This window comes from Oryctolagus cuniculus, chromosome 11 (assembly GCF_051225735.1).
Source record: "Oryctolagus cuniculus isolate XC-2025 breed Fujian yellow rabbit chromosome 11, ASM5122573v1, whole genome shotgun sequence".
Classification (NCBI taxonomy): Eukaryota; Metazoa; Chordata; class Mammalia; order Lagomorpha; family Leporidae; genus Oryctolagus; species Oryctolagus cuniculus.
The window spans coordinates 98573071-98592689 of NC_142877.1; the positions used below are offsets into that span (position 1 = coordinate 98573071).

The window sequence follows — 19619 nt, forward strand, 5'->3', positions numbered from 1 at the left end:
TTCCATAGCCTTGGCAACTCATGACAAGAGCCTACGGTGATTACTGATGCCATAAACAAGAGTGTCAATTTGTTAAGTCAACAACAGGAGTCACTGTGCACTTACACCTCATGTAGGATCTCTGTCCTTAATGTGCTATACATTGTGATTTAATGCTATAACTAGTACTCAAACAGTATTTTTCACTTTGTGTTTCTATGTGGGTGCAAACTGTTGAAATCTTTACTTAATATATAGTAAACTGACCTTCTGTATATAAAGAGAATTGAAAATGAATCTTGATGTGAATGGAAGGGGGGAGGGAGAGGGAAAGGGGAGGGTTGCGGGTGGGAGGGACGTTATGGGGGGGAAGCCATTGTAATCCATAAGCTGTACTTTGGAAATTTATATTCATTAAATAAAAGTTAAAAAAAAAAGATCCTACATGAGCATCAGAAAATAAAAATTAAATATTAATTATGTAAAAAAAAAGTGTAAGTGAGGCAGAAGGACCACATAATTTGTTCTACAGTTGAAGGCAGTTAATGATGAAGGCTTTTCGGTTGGCATTACAAGGACAATCCAGCAAAGAAAACGTAAGGGATCTTGAATGAGAAAGAAAAAAAAAATGAGAGTATGATGTTCTAGAAGCCAAGATAAGAAAATTTCAAGGAAGAAGGCAGCATTAGCTGTGTCAAGTGCAGACAGGTCCAAGAAGATGGGTTATGGGAGTGGACTTCACACTTGACAACAACATGGCGGCCACTGGGGTCCTTGGTAGGAATAGCCTCAAGGTGGAAATGAAGCCTCATTGAAGAGGACTCGGGAGAGAGTGGGAGCAGCGGAATCTGAACGGGAGAAGCGAGAGCTCTTTTGAGAGCTTTTCCATCAGGGCATAGAAGTCTGGTGGTGGCTAACACTGCAGGGGGAGATGAGTCCAAGCGCTGGCCTCGGTGTTTGGTCATTTTGTTCTGTGTTAAGAAGGGAGGAATAAGAGCATGTGCGATGTTTGATGTTGATGGAGATATGCAGTAGAAAGGGAAAGACTGGTGATGGGAAGACAGCTGGAGAGAACTTGGCTGGGTACTGGAGTCGTCTTGAGTAGGGAGACAGGACGGGATCTGACATCACAGAAAGGGATCTGTCTTGGGCAAGAGCCCAGTCTGTTCACAGCAAGGGGACGGACACAGGTGCCAGTGAGTGGATGGATGCACTGGCAGGTGCTCATGGGATTTTTCTTATTTCATGTGTTTTCTGGATGAAACAGGAAGCAGGGTCATCAGATGAAAGAGATGATGAAAGTCTGAGTTGGGGAAATAAAGTAGAAATAATTGCCAGGTAGTATTGAGTCCACATTGTACTTGTCAAGAATTTACAGTGTAGTACTGATCCACATTTTAGGTTACTTGTCAAGAACTTAGAGTGACTCTAGATAAAAATGGTTGATTATTTTCTCTAGTTTTATATAGAGCAGAGGTTCTAGTTTGGTGTTGGAGGAAAGTTGGATTTAACCTAGGGGGGATAAATCCAGCTCTGCAGATTAAAATCTATAATCAGCCATTTGTGCAAGTCCTTATTATTAACCCAAATCCTTCTCAGGCCTCTCCTAATCCCAGAATGGCCCACTGTTCACAGTTTTATAATCTGCAGCACTTTGTCTGCTCCTGCAGTAGCAAAAATAGTTGCACAGACTATTTATGTAATTTTAGAATATGCTTACTGGCTCATCGCAAATTTATGTAACTTAGCCACAGTTAGGTCCTCTAAGTGGTGCACATTAACTCTATGTGTTCCATTTTTACCTGGATCAGTATTATCTTTTAACGATTTATTAATTTATTTGAAAGTCAAAGTTACAGAAAGAAAAGGAGAGACAGACAGAGAAAAGGAGGGAGATCTTTCATCTGCTGGTTCACTCCCGGATGGTTACAACAGCCAGAGCTGTTCAAGGCTGAAGCCAGGAGCTTCTTCTAGGCCTCCCACATGAGTGGCAGGGCCCTACATACTTGGGCCATCTTCACCTGCTGTTATCAGGTCAGTAATAGGGAGCTGGATCAGAAGTGGAGCAGCTGGGACACGAACCAGTGCCCATATGGGATGCCAGCATCATAGGCAGTGGCTTTACCCACTGTGCCACAATGCTACCCTCCTCCCTCCCCAAGTACTTTTCATCATACAGCTTATTTATTTATATTTGAAAGAGAGACAGACAGACATAGATCTTCCATCCACTGGTTTACTCTCCAAATGGCTGCAGCACCCAGGGCTAGACCAGGCTGAAGTTAATTTGGATTTCCCAGGTGGGTGTCAGGGACCGAAGTACTTGGGCCGTCACCTGCAGCCTCCCATGGTGCACACAGCAGAAAGCTGGAATTGGAAGCAGAGCCAGGATTCAAACCTCAGCATTCTGATATAGGATGTGGGTGTCCCAAGTGGTGGCTTAACAGCTGTACCAGATGCCTGCCCCTGGAGTTACTTTCAATGACACCACACCAGCCAGATGTGCCTTGCCCATGCCTGTACTGCCTTTCCCAGCTTGTCCATCTGCATGCCGCCTTGTCCCACTCCTTCCAGACAGTTCCCTACTCTGTCCTTTGTATAGATTTCCATTATTATCATGATTTGTCGATATGCTGCCCCCTCTTACTACCAGACTCTGAAGTCATTGACAGAAGGTCCTTATCTTACGTTTGGCTTCGAGGCCCCAACACAGTGTGTGGTACATAGCAGATTCCCAGAGAAGCACCTGTGGGATTGACCTGAAGGCTGTGGGCATCATATGGAGAAGCAGAGAAGTCTGGTGTGTCTGGAGTGCACACCGAGAGGAAGGCTGTTGAAGAGGACGAGGCAGAAGACTCTGCTGGAGAGAGAAGTGGGCTGTGCTACCGTTACAGATCGGGGCAGGGCCTAACCCAAGAGGCTGAATTTTGTCCTATGGTCACGGTGAACCATAAGTGGAATCATGACAGGTTATAATTTAATTTTGACCTACACATTGGTTGCATTGAGCTGAGACAGACTGGTGGCAGAGAATTCAGAGAAATGAGAGGGGACCAGATAAGGACTGAAGCAGCAGGTATGGGAATCGGAGGAGTTTGTCACTGAGGGTGTTAAAGCTAGAAGGGCTAGACGAGACTTCCCAGGGATGGTGTACAGATGGAGACTGATGATAGAACGCTGGAGAAAGTCCAATGAATGGCATAAGCAGCTACAGGAACAACAGTTTATGAAGCAGATTGTTAAGGAGCAGGTGGACAGGGAGGAGAAAAATCAAGCAAGCATTGTTAAGGAAATCAAAGAAAGAGAAAGTGTCAAGTCCTAAATGGTGTCAGACAACACAGAAGGCTCCAGTCACCAAGACTGACGGCTCACACTGGCGGTCAGGAGGTCATCCATGGCCCTCATGAAAACAGGAGCTGGCGAAATACAGGCACTGCCTGTGGACTATTCTTTTTGGATCTGTTTAACCAACAAGTAGTCATCAAAGCAGTGGTTTTCACACCGTCACAAATATGTGAAGTTTGCAAGAATTCTTTACATCTGTTCAGCCCTCCCTTCCCACCCCTTCATATGCTACTACAATAGAGAAGGAATGTTGCTTCTTCTGGAAAAGATATGAAGTATCTTCTTGGCAAGAATCTCATTCATTCATTTATTCGCTCAACCAACAAATGCTAGTTAAAACTAATTCTAATGCTTATGAAGCATTTATAGTTTCTAAACCAGAGTCACCCCTTAGCCGAACATTTCAAGTCTTTCATACCATGCGCTAGCGTACTCTACCAGCCTTAGCTTTCACTACTTGCTTACAGATACCCCTACTCCAACTAATGGGACAATTTCTAGATAGACTACAATCTGTCCTATTTCTCTGGCTTTATTAATTTCAAAATGTCAATAGGGAAATCCTTCTTCTCATATCTTTCTTGCAAAATTCTATGCATCCTTCAAGATCCATATGAAATGCCACCCTTGGGATAGGCAATTGGTGTAAAAGCTAAGACCCTCTTGGGATGCTTGCATTTCATGTCGGGGTGCCTGGGTCCAAGTCTCAGCTCTGCTCATGATTCCAGCTTCCTGCTAATGCACCCCTTGGTGGGCAACAGATAATGGCTCAAGTAGTTGGGTCTCTGCCATCCACACTGGGATAGCTGGACTGAGTTCTTGGCACATGGCTTTGGCCTGGCCCAGCCCCAGCTGTTGCATACATTTTTGGGAAATGAACCAGTGGATGGGAGATGTCTGTCCATCTACCTCTCTGTTTGTCTCTCTCTGTCCTTGTCTCTTTGCTTTAAAAAAAAAAAAGTTATCCCTAAGGGTTGCTGCAATTCAGTCACCTGGTGTGGTGACCGTGCTCAAGGCTGGGGCACTGTTGCCTCTTTCTTGTTAGAGACAGAACTTTAGGAATCGGCTTATAATGATAATCAGAAAAATGGGGTGCAGCACTCTCCCCTCTGCTACTCCCTCCAGCTCCCCAAGTGTGAAGCCCAGGGCAGCCCCGAGGGCTGGGTTTGCCTTCTTTTGGCAGTTGTTCCTCATTTCAGCTTGGGTAGAATCCTTCCTTCCTTTCTTTGCAACCCTTCAGTGCTTTATTTATTTATTTTTTTCTTATGGCTCTGATCACATTCTGCTTTGCACTGCAGACACCTGGGTGTTCCCCTTTATCAGATCGGTCTGGGAACTCCTTCAAGGTAAGCATGGGTGGCTGCACTCCACTGTCCTCTCCGTGGCTTAGCTCTGCTTTTCTTTTGCTGCTGCTTTTTTTTTTTTTTTTTTTTAAGATGCAGGGGCCCAAGCACTTGCATTGTCATCTTCTGCTTTCCCAGGATCAGCAGGGAGCTGGATCAGAAGTGGGGCAGCCAGGATTCCAGTCAGCACTCATGTGGGATGCTGGGGTCTCGGGCAGTAGCCTAACCCACTGCTCCACCACGCTGGTCCCAGTTGATGTTGTTTTTAAAAGATGTAACATCTATTGATTTGAAAGGCAGAGTGACAAAGAAGGAGAGACAGAGAGATAGAGACAAAGAGACCTTCCATCTGCTGGTTCACTCCCCAAATGGTCACAACAACCAGGTCTGGGCCAGGTCGAAGCCAGGAGCTCTCTCCAGGTCTCCTCTGTGGGTGGCTGGGCCCCAAGTACTTGCGCCATCATCACTGCTTTCCCAGGCACATTCGCAGGAAACCAGATCAGAAGCAGAGCAGCCAGAAATGGAACCAAATGGCAGCTTAACCAGCTGTACCACAACACTGGCCCCAGCTTTCGCTTTCTCACTCTCATTTCCATTTCACCAGGTTGTGCTGAGGATTAAATGGGAGAAAAGTATGTCTCTAGAACTTACACACAGCAAATGACAAATTGCAGCTGACCCAGAAATGACTATTAAATTGAATTAAAAGGCAACGATGAAAAGTCGCTTTACAGAGAGCATGAGGTGTTGCTTGAAAGACTGACAGTGAGTTTGTTTCAGGCAGCATTTATCTTTGCATTTACTCAGCACACACTAAGCGCTCAATCTGTGTCGAGCACTGGGCAAACTGCTAGCCGTCTTATTTGAGTAAGAGTCTTGCCCTTGAAGAGATTCGTAGTTTAGAAGAATATGCCAAGATTTTTAAAAAAATTACCTAATAATAAGAAAATACAAAGACTTTGCTTCTAAAATATTAAAGTTTCCCAGGAGGACGGTTTTATCTAAGTCTATATTGTTATGACCTGTCTCTACATTAAATTTCCTAATTATTTTTCTTCAATTGGTTTTCTTTATGAGAACATTTAGGCATTTTCTCTTAAAGTTTGAAAGCACTAATGATGGCCATTTTTTTTCTAATTAATCATTTGGAGGGTTACGTAACATATAATATGAATATATCAAAATACTTGGTTCAAGACAGCATGGAAATGACTTTAAGTGAAGCCATATAATCCAGTATAAAATTTCATCATTTTGAGATGATTAAAGCCATAGTTTAAACTCAGTGGAATCAGTGGGTTCTTGACAGCAGATAGGGGAGACAGATCCAAAAGAAAGACATTGTAGGATCCCTATCAATGGCAACACATGGCAACTCACCACCAGTAACTTTTCCTGACTTCTTCACACTATCATAGATTTTAAAACCTACACACATTTCAGGAATGGCCAGGGAAGAATGTGATTCCATCACATGGGCTAGTGGGTTTCTGTCAGTGTGACCTTTTACATAATTTGAAGATAAAAATACCATTTGGAAACTATGCAATCCTCGCTCCAGGCAGAAGGCCCTGACACCTTCATGACATACTTTTCCAGACTGCACACTGAGGCTTGCCTGGCACACTTAGCTCCTGAAGTCTGAAAGTAGTCGATATTGGACATGCGTCCTCTACATTTCTAATTTTCTTCCAAAATGCAATGTTATTTTTTTTTCTTGCATGGGGGTGGGGGTGGGGAAATAAAAAGATATCTCTAGCTTCCGGTTCAGTTCTGATTCCCCAACATATATCTCAGACTTACTGCTAACTCTCACTTGCAGCATAAGCACTTAATTTTTCATAATGGAAATCAAAGGAATGACCCAGAATGACGTAAGTCCTTGACTTCAACTTTGTCTTCTTCTCATTAGATATATGCCTCCAGCAGTAAAGACTGAGCTTATCACATACTTATGCTGCCATTCTAAACTTAATTATGATTTTCATAATTTTTGGAGGATATATCTGTGGCTAGCCATCCTTAAAAGCCAAAATGGTGCCAAGTGCTTTTAGTGACAGCCAGAAACACTCATTTTTTAGAAGCTGGGTGGCCTGCCCAGGTGGCAGATCATTCTTTTTTTTAATATTTATTTATTGAAAAGCAGAGTTGGCAGAAGGAGAGAGAGAGAGATCTCCATCCATTGGTTCACTCCCCAAATGGCCAGGAGCCAGGAGCTTCCTCCAGGTCACCTCACATGGGTGCAAGGGCCCTCTGCTGCCTTCCCAGGTGCATCAGCAGGGAGCTAGATCAGAAGCACAGCAGCTGGGACTTGAACTGGAGCCCATATGGGATGCCAGTGTCACAGGCAGCAGCCTTACCCGCTACACCACAGCACCGGCCCCAGCCAATCTTTCAATCCAGGAGTCATTTTGCCTTCAAAACATCTGCCTTAGGCTGTTCCCACTAACAACCATAGTGATAAAACAACAACAAAAAAGTTACAGATGCTATTTTAATTCCCAGACATCGTCCCAAGCACTCTTCAATAATGTGAATGATTGACTTTGAATAATACATTATCTGCCAGGGTATCCTCTGGGAAGAAAGCTTGAAGCAAAAATACAAAACTTCCAAAACAAGTAAGAGAGAGGAAATAAGTACTTTACAAAAGATTTCACATTAGGTTCCCATCAAGCAATGCATTGAAATAATTGCTAAATTTGATGCCAATCTTATCTGTGAGTAGATGCTGGCAGTGATACATCTATTATGTGAAGCACCACCCCTCTGTGGAGCCCTTCCAGAAAGGAGTTAGGGAGTGAGGCTGCTCTGGGGGCTCGCGGTAGCAGGAAACAACTGCTAATGAAGCCATGGATGGACACATGTTCAAATAACCTCGTGCATCCAGAGGCTCTAAAAATAATATTTGTTTCAACCACAAAGCCAATCATGAATGCACCTGTTTAGAAATTGCCTGTAAGGCCTCTTAGGAAGACAGAAAATAAAATAGAGGCAATATAATGAAGTTGCTAAGAGGATAAGCTTCAGAGTCCAGAATAGATGAGTTCACATTCTGGTTAAAAAACTTTTTCTTTATATGACTGTATGAGGCTAATCTCAACTCCAACTTTTCTCATGAATGAAATAAGAGTAACAATACTTGCATGTATGCCACAGGGTTGTATGAGGATTAAGTTATATAATGTACCTATTTAGCAATGTACTATGCATTTAGAGGCACCAAATGCTCAAAAAATATTATCTCCATCAGACATATTAAAGTGTTGACATCCACCATCCACTCATTCACATCTATACCAAAGAGTTCTTGAACTTTAATGTTAACGTGAGCTATGCGAGAGGCTGAAGTTACAAAGATGAATGCATTCTTAACTCTCAAGCGAAGGAAGAGAGACGGGTAAAGAAATAACACAGGGCAGTGGGTATTCTAGCTGGGTTGGTCCAGTGTACATGTTAACCCAGATGGAAAAGTGACACTGCCTCATTGCCGACATGGGTAGTTTCTTAAGGAAAGTCATGAGCTGACTATGCAGTAGCTTGGATATGGTTGGAATGTATCTCCTAAAGTTTCATATGCTGGAAGCTTTGTCCTTGCTGTGATGATGTTGAGAAGTAGTGGAACTTTTAAGAGGCAGGGTCTAGTGGAAGCTGACTAAGCCATTGGGAGTGCAGCCCTTGGAAAAGATTAATATAGTTCCTCTGGGATCCTGTGGTAGTGGGTTGTTATAAAAAGAGCTGGCCCTGGAATCTCTCTGGCATCCTGTCTTGCCATGGATCTCTCCCTCCTGCACACACTCCAACCAGGAGTGCTGTAGCCAGAAGGTCCTCACCAGAGCCAAGCAGATGCTGGTGCCATACTCTTGAAACTCTACTACTCTGAGATAAATGAACCTCTTTTCTTAATGTTTCCTAGCCCTAGGTATTTTTCTATAGCAACAGAAAATGGACGGAGACAAGCTGGCTTTCCAAATAGCCTCTTTGCCTTGAACCCAGGAGGGATTTGGTGGCAAACAAAAGCACAGATTTTCTGTCTATTGTTAGTTCTGTAGAATTAATTTCTCTCTTGTTACATGTTTCTCTCCTTGGATTTAAAAAAGAGTGAGAGAGCCTATATTACTCTCATTCTGTGGCTCCCAGTATGTTGAGAAAAAGTGGGTGTGACCTACAGGCCTGTTTGTTACAGGGAGATACCCCGACGTGCAATATAGGACCAGAGTTGTAACTGGCCAACTCCAGGAGCACAGGAAGTGTGTACACAGAAGTAGAGAATGGATAAGCCAGGATGGGATTGCCGAAGTCTCTGGTGGTGGAGCCGAAGGAAGCAAGCAATGGGGTCCCTGTCGTCTTTCCTCTCACCTTCTCTAAGACGCCAGGAGTCGTTTGCATGTCTTAATCCAGAGAGCAATCCACGATGCCGGCCCCTGTCTGGGCCCTCAGCATCCTACCCTACTGCTGTTGTCTGGACTGGGCTGTGTTACCTGCTGGCTCTAACTCCTCCTGTTCTGCCAGCAAAAGCCCCGCTGCGGGCAGAACACCCTGAGAGGCTGTGCTCCCGATTTAGCTTTTCTAAAAACAGAACTGAAGTTCAAGGCCCTTGGCTGGGAAAGCAGTGGCTCCTGAGACCTTCCAGCAGTCCCGGCCGGCCGCGCCCTCCGCAGCGCCTCCCAGGCCTCCCTGCTCCCCGCATTGTTTTCTCCTGCGAAGGCCAAGGCCCCACAGAGTCTCTGGAGGGAAACTGCAGAGCAGCCACGGCCGCCCCGTCCTGTCCTTGGAGGGTAGGGAGGGGACTTCAGGGGGATGACGCTGAGATGCAGTTCCAAGCAGAAAGGACACGATATGAAGTGCCATGAATATATTAAGTGTGAAATTAAAGAGGAGATAAAACAAAACTCCCATCCTTTTTTTTTTTTTTTTTTGCTATTGTTTTCTTCTTTCCTTTTGCTACCCACTATTTTTGCTAGTGGATGAGGAACTATAAAAAATCAAGAAAGCAATTGTAAATGAACTTTACCCAGACAATATAGTTAGCCCTCCATTACCATGGGGAATATTTTTCTGTTGGTCTTGGAAATATGCATTGTTTTCAATGGTAGCCAGTTCCACAATATTCAGGGTATATTTAAGTGCAAATCAAATTATGCTTGAAAAAAATTTAATAAAATAACTGAAATTAAGATTTGCCTTTCATTTACTGAAATTCAATGTCTTCTGAAAGAGCTGCACATTCTACACAAAAAAGGAAGATCCATTTATATATGAGCTCTGCCTCTAGTTAATGCAGTGAAAATTAAAATGCATTTAAAGTATATTTCCTAGCTGTCCTCTATAAACTTTTAAATTCCTGATGCAAATAAATGTAAGTCATATCTGTTATTTTCAGTTTTCTCTCTATTTGAGAGAGAGGGACACACACAGACAGAGATCTGATTCACTCTCCAAATGCTGGCAGTGGCCTGCGCTAGGCCAGGGAGGAAGCTGGGAGCCAGGAAGCCAATCAAGATCTCCCCTGGGAGTGTAGGGACTGAATGACTTAGGCCATCGCCACTGCCTCCCAGGGTCTGCATTGGCAGGAAGCTGGAGTCAGGAGGCAGAAGTTGGTGGCAGGCCCAGGCACTCTGACATGGGACAGAGGTGTCTTAACCTGCTAGGCCAGATGCCTGCCCTGTACCTTCTACTTGATTTCCGCATCATTCCTTTCCCATTTACTACCTGTAACTGTGCCAGTTACTATTTACTCCTGCATATATCTAAGAGATCTTGGGCAGTTAAAAAAAAAAAGAAGCAGTTTTATATTCCTGGTTTGCTACTTCAGTTAGAACCGCTGAAAGTACTTTGGAGTATATGAACAATTTTATTGCTGGAAAATTTTTGAATACCATGTGGATACTGGACTTTGCTTTGAGGAATTTGGTTGTATCATACACCATTATTACCATGTTGTTAGAGAAATTCCACCTGCTCAGCCTCCTGAATTCCCAGTCCGCTCAGACACCTTCACCCAGGCACTTAGCTAAGAATTGGGGCCATCACTGACTCCTTTGTCCTGTAGAGAACCAAGCCCAATTCCCTATTGACTGTAGCTGCCTTAGCTATCCACCCATTCTGATGTGATTTTTCTCTGCTGTAACCTGTAGTTATAATTATAATCTGTATTAATCTCTTTATAACATGTATTACCAAGTTGATATGTTTATTTGGGTAAGTTTATTTATAGGCTATTTCCATGGCAGTGGGCACTCTGTGTTGTGGTCTGCGCAGTGCCTGGAATAGGCTGCCACATGGTAATAATAAATATGGGTTGTCTTTTTAAAGGGAAGACTTGTGTCACTTAATAAGCATTTCTTAGTGGTTGATAGTCTTTGAGCCTTCAATATCCTCTCTGACCTCCCCCTCACTTGTGTCTCTATAACACTCTGTGAGGCCCAGAAGGTAGGAATGGCACCACTTTATCCCTGTGTCCCCACAACCCTGGACTATGCCTCACTCATTGTAGTAGCTCGCTCAGTCTTTGTGGAGTGAGCGAATGACTATGTCTTCTCACTGAACAATAACCACGAAATGGTTTGGGGCCCTGATGCACCTCCCTAAGAGCTCAGACTGCTCGTGTAGGTTTCTAGTATCTTAGCACCGCACAGCAACACTAACACACCAGAAACTGAAACCACAGCAATCATACTTCTGTAGACACCGGAAATGGTGAAAACAAAGCAGAGTACTCGGACTCTTACCACGCCAAAGCTGTTTCCTACACTTAATGATTTACTCGGTCCGGCTCTATTATTTATTATTTGTAATAAAAGGTCTTTATTCTCTCTCTGTAGGAGACATTCCCCACCCATAAATGCCACTCACTGGCAGCAAGAATTCTTCTCACATTAATCAGTCTGAAATTCCTTTCCTCTCTTTCCTCCAATTATACCTAATTATAACTCTCTCTTCTGGGGAAGTACATTACTTTTTATCACCCCACTGTTTCCCCTTGTACTTTCTGAGTATCTGCAGAAGGTTGTTGTATTCCCTCTGAGAATATTCCTAGTTACCTTGTGAAAAATGTAGCCCCTTTCACATTTATTATCTCTTTTTGATTGTTTTTGTTGGTCTCTCTGGAATACTCTCCAGTCACCTCCATTTTCCTTGTACCAAGACTCCTTATGCAGTTCGTTAGATTCCAATTTTACATGGCCACTGAGCAGTAAGCATCCAAACCAGGTGCCACAGGGCAGGTTAAGCCACAGCTTGGGTCACCTAGATCTCATATCAGAGCCCTGGGGTCAGGTGCCTTCCTGCTAATGTGTACCCTGGGGAGCACCAGGTGATAGTGCAAGTACCTGGGTCCCTACCACTCACAGAGGAGACCTGGATGAAATTTTTGGCTTCTGGCTTTGGCCTGGCCATGAACTCTATTTGGGCATTTGGGAAGTGAACCAATGGATGGAAGATCTCTCTCTCTTTCTGTATTCTTTCTCTGTTGTTCTGCCTCTCAAATAAAAATTAATAAACTTAAAAAAATCTGATGTCATAATTTTTAAAAAATCTATGTCCCTGGGCTGGTGTTGTGACACAGTGGGTTAAGCCTCTGCCTGTGATGCTGGCATTCCACATGGGTACCCATTGAGTCCCAGCTCCTCCACTCCCTCGCCAGCTCCCTGCTAATACACCTGGGAAAGCAGTGGAGGATGAGCTCAAGTCCTTGGGCCCCTACACCTGCGTGGGAGACCTGGATGGAGTTCCAGGATCCTGATTTCAGCTTTGCCATTGCAACCATTTGGGGAGTGAACCAGTGACTGGAAGTGTGTGCACGCTCTCTCTCCCTCTCCCTCTCCCTCTCCCTCTCCCTCTCCCTCTCCCTCTCCCTCTCCCTCTCCCTCTCCCTCTCCCTCTCCCTCTCCTCTCTGTAACTCTGCCTTACAAATCGATTTTTTAAAGACTTATTTATTTATTTGAAAGTCAGAATTACAGAGAGAAGGAGAGGCAGAGAGAGAGAGAGAGGTCTTCCATCTACTGGTTCACTCCCCAATTGGCTGCAAGGGCCAGAGCTGTGCCGATCCGGAGCCAGGAGCTTCTTCTGGGTCTCCCATGCGAATGCAGGGGCTTAAGGACTTGGGCCATCCTCTACTGCTTTCCCAGGCCATAGCAGAGAGCTGGATTGGAAGTGAAGCAGCTGGGACTCGAATCAGTGCCCATATGGGATGCCAACCCTACAGGAGGCAGCTTTACCTGCTATGCCACAGCACCGGCCCCCAAATCAGTCAATCTTGAAAAATAAATCTAGGCCCTTTAAAATTACTTGTGGCTCTCAAAATATATGTCTGATTATCTCTGCCTTTGTTTATTTTGTTCTTATCAACAAGGTCACAAGAGCATGAATAGAATTCTTTGGATCAATGAATTGGATCAAGGTCTTTGAGTCAAACAGACTTGACTTCAGATCCCAGGTTTGCCACCGACCAGCTCTGTGAACTTGCATAAATCATATAATCAGTATAGGCCTCGGTGTCCTCATTTGTAAAGTAGAAAAGACAACACCTCACTTCGGAGACTGCTAACTTACATAAATTGCCTAGCACGGGAGCCATTCAACAGACGCTAGTTCTCTTCTTTATGTCCCTCCTAATTTTGTCCAGACCCTCTGAGGGTTGTTTTGATATTTTTTAATTATTTGCTTGATAATTTAATGCTTGCCCTCATCAAATGCAGAGGAGAATTTTATTTACTGAGTGAGCGAGTTGCACTTTCTGGTTGGGAGACGTTTTAGAGAATTTCATGACCTCCCCCACTTCTTTTCCCAAACTTGATGCTGATCATTCATCAGTTCATAGTTCCTCCTTTGGGGCACATTTTAATGTTCTGTTTTATCTTTTTTTGCTAAGATTTATTTATTTATTTGAAAATCAGAACTATAGGAGAGGGGAGAGATTGATCTTTCCTCTGGTTCACTCACTCCCCAGATGGTTACAACAGCCTGGACTCTAACAGGTGCCCATATGGGATGCCTGTGTCACAGATAGTGGCTTCACTTGCTGTGCCACAATGCCAGCTCCTATTTAATCTTTTTTTAAAGGGTTGCCTTAGAGTGATTACTACATTATATCTGTTTTCTCTGTTTCTTACTTTCAGCCCTCTGGTTTTACTTCCTAGATTGAAAAAAAAAAAAGCTTAAAGTTTCCCAACCATTACTGCCAAGTCACTAGTTCTATTTAAAGTTTGCTTTTCAAAAACAGTTACTTCATATCGATTCTATGCTGGAAGGATTCACAGTTGCTCTCAATATGAAACACAGATGCCCGTGTTGTTGACATGACATAAAATGAACTCAAATGGCTTTGCTAAAATTACTATTTGAGAGAACAGCTTCACTAAGTTGGTATCTGAAGAGATCTCAGTGACCTCTGGGAAGCAATGGACTTGAAACCCAGGCCCAGGGTGGAAAAATGCAAGGTGCCCATGGGCTCTTACAGGGGTCACTGCGGTCAGGTGTTGTGAGTTTCATTAACTTGAAACTTTTACTTGTAAGACAAACTGATGGGAAAGAATCCCTACACTACAGGCAGAGTGAAGTAAGTGTTCAGCAGAGGTACAAGCATGGGGAAATGCAGAAACTCTTCATAGCAGCATTAGGAGAAGGTGCTGCCTGAATACCCAGGCTGAGATGGGGAGTCTGACGCGGAAGAGTCGCTCACCCGAAGCCAGGTGATGGTTGCACAGTGTTTGCCTAAGTCAGAAAAAAAAAAGAGAAGCAAGAAGAAAGATAGATTTGGATGACAGAACCTTTTCTTTACAAAGATAGCTGACTGGTTAGGGTGATGGTGACCGAGCAAACAGATGATGTCTTAGTAAGCACTTGGTTTGGATCTTAGGGAGAGGGACCCGTTTATTTATTACTATTGTTTTTTAAAAAGATTACTTATTGGAATGGCAGAGCGGGGGAGAGAGAGAGACAGACAGGTAGACAGACAGACATAGACAATGAGGCTTCCATCTGCTGGTTCACTTTCCCAAATGGCCACTACAGCTGGGGCTGGGCCAAGGGGAAGCCAGAAACCAAGAACTCCATCAGGGTCTCCCATATGGGTGGCAGGAACTGAAGTACTTGGCTCATCATCTGGTGCCTCCCAGGCACATCAGCGGGAAGCTGGATCGGAAGCAGAGTCAGGACTCTATCCTAAACACTCTTAGATGGGATGTGGGCATCCCAAGCATCGGCTTAAGCACTGCACCAGAACACCTGCCCTGCCCCCACCCCCAAGGTTATCTTTATTCACTGTCTTCAAAAAGGTAGTTGATGACATTTATTTTGGCCTACCAGGGAGGAAGGAAGGGCATGCCAGTTTTTCAAGAGGTTGTTCACTTTGACAGGGAATGAATTCTACTTTCTCTTCTACTGGCTGATTTTTCTTTATGTATAGAGAGAGACTATGCAATAGTTAAAAATATGTGTCTTGGGGCAGGCATTTGTTCTAGCAGTTAAGATGCCTGCATCCCATGTCTGAGTGCTGTTTGAGTCCTGGCTCCAGTTCTTTATTCAAGCTTCCTGCCAATGCAGAGCCAGGCAGATGCAGGCTGAAGTAGTTGGGTGCCTGCCACCCACACGAGGGACTTGGATCCTGGCTTTGGTCTGCCCCAGCCCCTCCCAGCTGTTGCAGGCATTTGAACCAGCTTGTAGACTAAATTATAAGTGACTGTTAGCTCATAATCTTTCTTCCAAGGATCAAAATGAACAGAGTTCACCCTAGAAACAGGACAGTGGTTCCCAAATGCTGGCCAGCAGGCCAAAAGGCTCAAGCACAAACTCCAGGGATGCTTTTTGAAAAACACAGGTTTCTGTCCTCATGCCCTGTTGGAGATCCGGACTCAGGAGAGCTGGGGAAGGGCTTTGAGAGTCCATGTTTTCAGGAAGTGCTCCCGGGAGATTCTGATGCACATCTAGGTGTGGAAACCAATTACTGGAGAGAGCGGGGCTTGAGATGGGAGAAGCACGGCTGAGAAGGAGGAGGTGACACTTTGTCTGAAGGAGGGACACCATCCTACTTTGGGTTCAGTTCTTTTTGGCTTTCTGATGAGTGATGATCTGGGAGCTTGAAATTGGTCAAAGGGGCAATACTAAAAGCACAGAAATTGGCTGATGCTACCATCTGTGCTCCTTCTCCTTACAGCCAGGGTACCACTGTCTGATAAGATTATTCTCACATTTTATTACACTTGCCAAAGAAAAATCCACTTAGGATATGGGATAGTGGAGCCACATAAATGACTTTGGAGGTCTCTGGTGAGTTACTCCAAAGACTGCTGTAGATCACAGAGCCAGCGCTCCTCAGGGCACCTCAGGACTCGGGTGTATTTTCCTCTTGAACCTTCAGAACTGGCTAGTTTGAGCCTCTATATCTTCTTAGCCCTCAGTTCAGCTGAAAAGATTCACATTTTCCCTTGTGTGCACAGACCTTAAATGCACTGTCCTTAAAAAAAAAACAGCAAAGAAAAACCTTTTTCCCTGAGTTGTAGAAATAAATTCATTTTTGGTGATCTCTCTTCATTTTTCTTTTAAACAAACAACACCTCTGGAATTGTTGAAAGTGATTTCTTGGCATAGAAACATGTAGTTGATGATCTGGCTCCTGAAACAGACTCTGGTTATGCTTGAAATGAAGAGGAAGTGAGAATAGAGAGGATTTAACTGCTCATGGGAATAAATCTATTGGCTAGTGTAGTGGGTTTGGATCAGGAGCCTTGTTTATTCAGGTTTGATGAATTTATGACCATGAACTAAAAAGTGTACACATAAGGAGTATGGCATTCAACATAGTGCTTATCAAGATACTGGAATGAAAAAAATACCTAGAACATTAATAGGGCCAATGACTCCTTGGTTTATTTGGCAGGAAGCTCGCTATTTAACTGCAAACAGAGTCCCCAAATCAATGCCACCAATATTTGTTGAATGAATTAATGTGCCCAGGCAAGTATTCTATTACATGCACGATAGATGTTATAAGGAAGAATAGCATCAGTTTATTTTGTTTTCTAGATAAACTCATTAAAGGCAACAAAGGCAATCATTGAGATTAGAAAGTAGGAAAAACTGTGTTCCTACATGTTTAGAGAATAAAAATAAAAACAGCCATCATAGAAACACAGGAGGGCTCTCCTCAAAGAAGGCTTCCCTACATTGTCTGCATTCCACTCCACACTCTCCCCAAGGCATGGTCTACCTTTTTCATTACGCTTTCCTCCTATAATGTGGGGGACAAGAACAGTAGCTACATCAATGCACTCTTGTGAAATTAAATGAGTCAATGCACACACATACATGCCCTCTGAACAGTGGATAGAAAATGGTACACACTCACTAAATGTCAGCTGACACTGCCAAATCACCATCACCATCACCACCACCACCACCACCACCATCACCACCACCACCACCACCATCACCACCACCATCACCACCACCACCACCATAACCACCACCACCACCATCACCATCACCACCACCACCATAACCACCACCACCACCACCACCACCACCACCATTACCACCTCTACCATCACCACCACCACCTCCACCATTGCCATCATCACCACCACCACCATCACCACCACCACCACCACCATCACCACCACCACCACCATTACCATCATCACCACCATAACCATCACCATCATCACCATCACCACCATCACCACCACCTCCACCATTGCCGCCACCACCACCACCACCACCACCATCACCACCACTACCACCACCACCACCACCACCACCATCACCACCACCACCACCATTACCATCATCACCACCATAACCATAACCACCACCATCACCACCACCACCATCACCACCATCACCATCACCACCACCACCACCACTACCACCACCACCACCATTACCATCATCACCACCATAACCGCCACCACCACCAACACCATGACCATCACCACCACCACCACCACCACCACCACCATCATCACCACCATCACCACCATCACCATCATCACCATCACCACCGCCACCACCACCATCACTGCAGTGCAGCACAGAGGACTGAGAGGACTTCTCTGTAAGTCGCTCCCCACCTCACATCCCTGATCTTTCAGGGAGAACTCTTGATCTCTATAGACCCAGTGTTTACAACCAATAAATGTTTCCTGAACTAAACTGAAATTTATCTAGGCTTCTGCATAAGGTTTTCAATGGTTCCAACTCCTAGGAAGATAAACTAGGAAAGAAGGGATTAAAGAAGAAAAGGCCGTTATATGTTCCCTGCTGACAGTCCACAGCCCGGATGTTCCCCAGGCCTAGTTAATTTCATGTTTGTGATTATTTCCCTAATAGAAATATAAGGCCTATTATTTTGTTGATATACATTGGTAGGTTCCGGTTCTGAGAAATGAGAAACTAATTGTACAGAAGAAATCTTCTAGGATATGTCTTCCTGTAGGTATGGCTGCCCTACCCAGACCATAGTGACGTTTTCCAGTCTGTTCCATAGAACATGAGCCCAAAAGATGATCTGTAATAAACGCATTCTCAGACAGCATTGGAAAGACCTCAGAACTCTTTAGGATGTTTATAAGGAACATTTGCATGTTTGACTCTGAGAAATTATCAATTCCTAAAAATGAAGGTCATAGAAAAATTCTTTCTCATATAATTCCTACTAACATCTCTTGGAAATTAGTAGTCCAGATCAAACTCTGAAAATCCTATACCATAGAAACATATTTCCATTTTTTATCAGAAAAATCTCTACATAATTTACTTTTCAAAATTGATACATGCACACAAATAGAGATGTAAACCTTGGTTACTCTGGATGCTTAGTTAAGCAGGATGTTCTGAATAACTAATTTAAAACATTTAACCCAGAGCTAAGTGTTAAAATGCTTTTTCCTCCTTAAAAAATTATTTATGAGGTGAAGAAAGAGAGACTAAGAGGGATCCCATGCCCTTGGTCACTCTCCAAATGTCCATAATGGCTGGGTTGAGTCAGGCCAAAGTTGGGAGGAAGCCTGGAGCCAGGAATTCAATCCATATATCCTATGTGGGCGGCAGAGACCCAACTACTTGAGCTATCACCTGCTGCCTTCCAGGGTCCACATCAGCAGGAACCTGGAATTGGGAGTAGAACCGGGACTCACATCCAGGCACTTGGATATGGTATGTGGGCATCTTAATGGGTGTCTTAACCACTAGGCCAAACACCAGCCCCCTGCAATGCAGTCTCAGCCTTTACTATGATGCTATCTCTGAGAATTTTGCTGAAGTCCTATCTGATTCAGGAGGTCCGGGCCGGGAGCAGAGGTTCTGTATTTCTAACTAGCAACCATGAGATGCCAATGCGGCTGGTCTGTGGACCACACACTGAGTAGCAGGTTATTTTTCTGCCTTGGTAAGCACAGTAGAACAAATATAATAAAATTGTTATTTTGAATAACATGATACATGTTGTTGATGGACCCACACACTGAGATAGTTTAAATTTTTAAAATATCAGCTTGTTTTCTTGATACTACCTTCCTGACAAACACAGGAAGTAACAGAGGGAGACGGCTAGTGACAGCACTGTCCCTATCAGCCCTTGCATGAAATCTGCTCCACTGGAGATACTGTGTAAATGTTAAGTACATTAGCATATTTATCATCAGAGTTAAAAACTGAAGATGTGACGTAAGATAATCTGCTAAGGAAGAGATTACTGATAGGAAAATATTACTAAATAATCATTAAAATGTTATAAAAAATATTGCCCATCAGACAATGTATTAGGGAGTAAAGAGAAGAACTAGATGTGCTAGCAAGTGATGGGATCTGCTGCAGGCTCGGAAAAGGGACGAGAAGAGCAGAGTGTCAGTCTGGTAGGAAGAGCCCGAGGAAACCCAGCCTGGGGAAGTGGACGCGGGAGTCTTTGCCCACACATATTCTGGAAGAGTCACAAAGTGAACGCAGGAGGTTAC

General features: G+C 44.0%; 1 protein-coding gene and 1 long non-coding RNA gene across 11 annotated transcripts in view; one reads left to right on the forward strand and one right to left on the reverse strand.

Moving 5' to 3' along the window:
• NTN4 (netrin 4) overlaps nt 1–19619 on the reverse strand; it is a 130393-nt gene that overhangs the window by 19027 nt on the left and 91747 nt on the right. The window lies entirely within an intron of this gene.
• The window catches only part of LOC149123585 (uncharacterized), a 161864-nt gene that overhangs the window by 8988 nt on the left and 133257 nt on the right, over nt 1–19619 (forward strand). The window contains exon 2 of one of the 5 annotated variants that reach the window (XR_016216947.1): nt 8854–12494. The exons of the other annotated variants lie outside the window; for them this stretch is intronic. This is a non-coding gene — a long non-coding RNA (uncharacterized LOC149123585). Of the gene's footprint in view, nt 1–8853; nt 12495–19619 lie in introns of those variants that run through there. 5 annotated transcript variants of the gene reach the window in all.